This window comes from Nyctereutes procyonoides, unplaced genomic scaffold (assembly GCF_905146905.1).
Source record: "Nyctereutes procyonoides isolate TBG_1078 unplaced genomic scaffold, NYPRO_anot_genome, whole genome shotgun sequence".
Lineage (NCBI taxonomy): Eukaryota > Metazoa > Chordata > Mammalia > Carnivora > Canidae > Nyctereutes > Nyctereutes procyonoides.
The window spans coordinates 4676743-4682742 of record NW_026575035.1 but is presented as its reverse complement, the minus strand read 5'-3'; the positions used below and the strand labels follow the sequence as shown (position 1 = coordinate 4682742).

At 36.1% G+C, this 6000-nt stretch overlaps 1 protein-coding gene across 1 annotated transcript in view; it reads left to right on the top strand.

Annotated features, from left to right (window-relative positions):
- Nucleotides 1-6000, top strand: part of ZFHX4 (zinc finger homeobox 4) — a 180053-nt gene that overhangs the window by 27249 nt on the left and 146804 nt on the right. The gene's annotated exons all lie outside the window — the stretch shown is intronic.

The window sequence follows — 6000 nt, the reverse complement described above, 5'->3', positions numbered from 1 at the left end:
GTTATAGGGAACAGATCGCGAAAACCGTGCTACTTCGTGAATGCATCATCTTTTGTTGTTTGGTGTCTGTCAACAGGGGCGATCTAAACACAGTGTGTGTGTGAGAGTGTGTGTGTGTTCCGTTGTTGTTTTTCTGTAAGTTTTGAGTAAACACATTTTCGCTTAGCATCAGTTCAAGGTCTTCCACTTAACTCAGTTGTTATTTTGCATGACCTTACCCCCACTGGGAGTGGAGCAAATAAAAATGTTCATTAAATGGCAAATATACTTTTATCTTTCCTGGAAAAAAAAACTATGCAGATGTAATGAATATGTGCAACTGGTGAATGCCATTGACTACACAACTTGTCTTGACTTTTTCTAAACCCTAATTACTGGTTAATTTATTTTGTGAGTTTGTTTACTGAGTTGGCTGGACTGTCTTGGTTCTTGTACAAATGTAACAGATTCATTTCTATGATGAATAACTTGGTAACTTATTAAAAACTTCTTTTGTCTAGAGGATATTAAAATTCAGAAAATATTGCAAACCATTAGTCATTGTAACAAGCTCTAAATATGATTACAAAATCCATTTTGCAAGTGTTATCTATTGATTTATACTAGAAATCAGTGATAACTATACTATCAGGAGTCAACCAGCGATTAGAATACCTATGGCTTTTCTAATACTATTTCAGACTATAAACACGCAACAGAAAGGGCAGACTGTGGATCTCTAGAGCAGGTGCAGGAATTATTTATTTGGGTTGGGCTGGCACTATTAGTTTGGGTTGTTTCTTGAAGTTCAAATTCTAGATTGAAGTACTGAGCATAAAAACCTAAAGATGTGGCGTGAGAATCTGTAACATTGTTCCTGTGATATCGGTGCTCTGTGGATCAATAATGAAAGCATTAGATTTGGGTTACACAGTTTGAGGGGAGTACAAGCCCTAATGTAGGATGGCAAGCTTCTAAGTCGATGGTATTGAAAATATAGTATAAAGGATTAATTGTATTATAATTCATAGGTTTTACTGTTCAATTGTCAACTTTTTTTTTCCTGTTGATACCTGACCTATTAAAACTTTTAGAATACCTAGGAGGAAAAAAAAAAACAAACATTAAGTTTGTATAAATAATAGATCTCGACCCTGGGAGCCATATAGAATATTCATGAACTGTGTTTATATTCACGCAGCTCCTCTAACACTTTAAATTAACATGTTGTGAATAGAAGATATAAATGTACAAATTTTTCTATTTTATTGATCTCATGTGGGAAGCTAAAGAAAGGTAGAGTGTTACTGTTTATTTTCTCAGGGAAGGTTGTTTAATCTAATTGTTTGATGATTATTTAAACGTGTGTGTATTAAGTTTATCCATTCTTTCCATGAGTATGAGTTGATCTCACTATCTGCAGAACAATTTGCTAAGTGTCAGAGTTACTCTTGAAGTTTCTTTTCAGGGAGAGTTGGATATTGCCCTCGAATGTAACAGGCAAATGAGATAAAAGCTTGTTTATAAAGAGGGCTTTAAGGCAGAGAGCTTTAGATCCCAGAACCAAAGGATATATGTATTCTCCCCTTAAAAATGTTATAAAGGCATATAAAAATTTAGTTGTCCCCCACTCTTCTTTGTTTATCTCTTAAATACTCAAGAGTCTTTGTAGCATAGCACTTAAAAATGATCAGCCAACAAACAAAAGCATGCTTTGAACAAACTTACCTTGAATTAAAAGAAGATTGAGGCGATAAATATTTGAGCTATGGAAACGTGGTATTAGATAATCGAACTATATTATTTTGCATTATCCTTCAAGGAGTATTCATTATTTCCAGTAGTAACTAGAAAAATACTCTGGAGTAGTAGTGTGTTGAGGATGCCTTTTCGAAACTGATTTACAGAAACTGAATGAGTCAGATATAGAGAATTTTCAAGTGTAGTAATGAGAATATTAGCAAGCTTGGTCGGCTTATGTCGGCAAAATGAAATTGCTTCATAAGTAACATTAATTGCTTTTAAATGAGAACCTAACAAATTGGCCTGGGCCTGGGAAGAAAAAAGTGACGGTTTGTAATAGGCTAAAATATTAAAATTAGACTTAAAATAGTTTCTGAGTTAATGACTAGACAATGATCTCCTATATAAAATTCATTTTCATTAGAGTTTAATTTACATCATTTTGCATCGTGAATTATTCAGACTTTAAGGGAAAGTGACAAGTAGCAGTTATAAGACAAATACAGAGCTGTGAGAAAACAGCTTTCCTCGTTATTGACAACATATTGATTCATAACACTCTAAATGTGGTTATGTGTCAGTTCGATTTGAATGGACCACTTTACCTCTTGCATTGTCAACCTGGAGCAGTATTACTAAAAGAAGTGTGTGTCCTTCTTCCAGTTTAAGGAGGTTAAAGGTTAAAGGTTAGGGGTTAGCTTAAAAGCATCATCTGCCTAGCTGCTTAACTTTAAACTGATCAATTTAATGAAAATCTGTTTTACAGATGTTGTTTTAATGTATTTGGCAGGATTTAAGCAGCTTTAACATTAGACGTATGCTAGTAAAAATTATTTCTTTATTTGACCAGAACAACACCTTTCCTTTTATGTTTAAGGTAGAAGGCTTGTGGGTTATGGTATTTTGGCAAAGAACCCAGAGGCAGAATGTGTTGATGATCTTTCCATATGGACTCAAAAAAAGAATACCTTTATGTCTATTGCTAACGATGACTGCAAAAACAAACAAAGCTGTATTCATTTTTTGGCAGTATTATTTTCCTTAGAATTTTTTTAAAAAGGGATTTTGTTATTGTTAAGGAAATCTTACTTCTTCAAGCACAATTCTCTCAAGTGCTAAGCACTATTAAATTTTGATTTTTCCTCCAGAAATTTTAATGGTGAAGCAAAATTGGTCTAGGAAATTAAAACAATAAAATGAAACTACAGATTGCCCTTCATCTTCTCTTCCCATGTGTAAAAGCATATTTAAAGTGAGATTAACAAATGCTGAGTGCACAGATAGCTACGAGTCAGTGTTGTAAAGTGTGCACGTGTGTTTATCTATATCGACATCTAGATCTAGATATGATGCAAAAGCAGTGTTTCTTAGCTAACTACTGAATTAGATTTGATTATATTCTTCTAATTTCACACCTTTGCATCCTCTACATATTTTTGTCAACTGATATTCACATGATAAGTCCTCAAAATTTGTAGAATGAATACGTGAATAGACAGAGATATGTATTAAAGAAACCCCTTTACTTCCAACCCTCATTAAAAAAAAAATGCATTACAATTGGTCTACCCCTTAACTGATCCCAAACTTCTTCTAAAGAATAGAGTAAAAAGATATAATGAAAGCCACTTAGCGCTACACATTCAAACCAAAGAAGAACATATACGACTTTGGCCATATTTCAGTTTTACAGTTTAGTTTAGTCCCAGAACGGATAAGACCTTGCAGCCAGCTGATTGGTCTACCCCCATCCTATGCAGGGCTTGCAAATCCTCTTGCCACACCTGCACTTCAGCTGCTCTTATAATATTATATGTATTTTTAAGTGAGGTGTTCACAGCTTTGCTGGTTCAAAGTCAAAAGCTTAATTATACCAGCCCTTTTTCTTCCTGCATCTGCTAGTAGTGAAGCAGAATAGTCTGTCTGAATTCCATAATGCTATTTTCATATTTGGATTTCAAATTGGCTGAGAGCAGTGAATGAATCGCTTGTCTCCATGGTGAGCAAAAGAACACACGTGGGACTTAGTCCTAGGTAACTTTTAGTGTAACATTCCCCCAAGGAACATTTTTGGAGTTTTCTCATTATCCGTGTTATGGATGAAAGCATCCGGGTTAAGAACTAAAATCAAGGTGTGGGGGAGGGTCACAGAAGAGAATGCGAGGAGCCACATTGGGAAGTATGTGGAAGGGAAATAAAAAAATGGAATAATTAGCTTCACCTACTTTTTTGCATTTTTTTTTTTTACTAGTAGGAATAATAACCCGATCAGTTTGGAATTAACAAAGAATCACAAGCATTTTCATTTCAATAGGCCTGAGTCCAACTTTGCAATTTAAAATCAAATATGCCAGATATGTACCGTTTCAATTATTGAACTGTCATTGTCCCGGTGTGATGGTAAAAGAGGTCAGGAGATTGTGTGGTACACATTTGCATAAAAGTCATTGTGCAAAAGGAAATTGGAATATGTGTGTGTATCTAAGAAACCAAAACAGGTTTTCCTTAATCTTTTTCTAGTCATTTGTTTAGATGAAGAAAGCTGTTTTCAGAGATAAACAAAAGTTATTCTTTTCTGTTGCTAAACATTAACCTGAATATGGAAATTTTTGCATTTTGTATTGGTTTCAGATTTATGTTTCTTTCAAGGTTGAAATGCGGTGTGAAATTTAATTCCAGGTGCAGGATTTCTTTTTTTAAAAAAAGTAATCACAACTCAAATTATTCTGTTCTATTCTCATATAAAAAGACAAGGCAGAGGTTGAAAAAACAGTTCCTGTGGTGAAACAATACATGCTTGCATAATACTTTTAACTAATAAATACGCAGATCAAATGGAAAGGGGCTGGTTAGCTAATAGCAACTAATAAATCACTAGTATTTTCAGATTGCAACGTAATTGGCCAGCCCTATCTGCTACGTCTACTTCTGTTTTTAAGCCTGACATTTGCTGAAGCACAGCCATGTGTTATAACACGGCTACTCCAGCACAAATATGGACTTTCTCACTGCTTTCACATGGCAAGTAATATATTACATCGTGAGCTGAGAACACTCTTTGTATTCCCGTAGAAAAAAAATGACTAGAAATCTGTCTATCCAAGTATAAAATATATATGTTAATACCCATCAACCCCTAAAAGGATTACTTTAGACCCAGCATTAGCAACTTACTACATCCATGTCAGAATAGATAAAATGATTCTTAGTGTGTAAAATTATTAACAAACCCAGGCGAAATTTAAAGGGAACAAAGTGTGCGAAGGAATCCTCCTATTTTATTTTCAACCTGTCTTTCCTTAACCAGTGCTAGCATCTCCCTGTGGGTCAGGCACACGCTATTATGCTCTGCTCTGTTTCTCTGAAATCCTTCCTATTTTATGCCACCTAGACCTTCTCTTCATGGAAATGCTCCATGTTCCGAGATTGCCCATCTAATTCCCCAAAGAAAACTAGCATTCCCTTAATTAAGGGGAAAGAAGTCCTTTCATAAAAGCAGAATAGTGCCTCCAAAGTGTAAATGACTTTCAAGTCTTTCCCGGGATGCACTTTGTTTTAAAGGAACTGCTTAATCTGGATGAAATTCGAATGTGTGAGGGGGTGTAGTGATTTTGTCAGGGATGGGGATTGGGTAGGGTGGGGCCCCACTCTAGGAGCTTTTCTCACTCATCCCCTCCTGAACACACACCACCCCCCACACATCATACTGCCCCTCATCTCAGAGACACAGTAAAAAATTTGACACTACCACTACCATTCACTTCACTTCAGGACCAAGTCAACTCATACTTGATGATTTATGTTACGGTTTTTGTCGAACTCGTGTTCATCCTGTCTCATGTGAAGTGTAGGTATGGTTCAACCAAAAGTAGTAAATCGCTTCTGTGTCACCCACCCTGAGGTCATTTAGGTAATGCAGACAAAGGTGTTACCTCATAATTAATGTGCTCTGCCTGTGTGCTTCTTTGGCTTCAATTTAATAGTCCCTGTCAGTGGAGCTTGTTTAAAATTGCTGAAATGTTCAGATGGGTGCTGGGATGCCACGCAGTAATGCAGCCAGAGTCATATGTTAACCAGGCCTCGCGCTGCTGAAAGGGTCTTGGCCCGGGGTGGAGTGAGGAGGAGCTGGCATGTGCATAATGACCGTGGTTCTGCTTCCAGAACATCTGGCCTGCCTGAGTTCTACTGGAAATGCTTTACCAAGTTTGCTTTGAGTCTGAGCCTCTGCTCAGGCTGAGTTCAATTAGACGTGGAGATTTGTTCATTATTCAGATAATT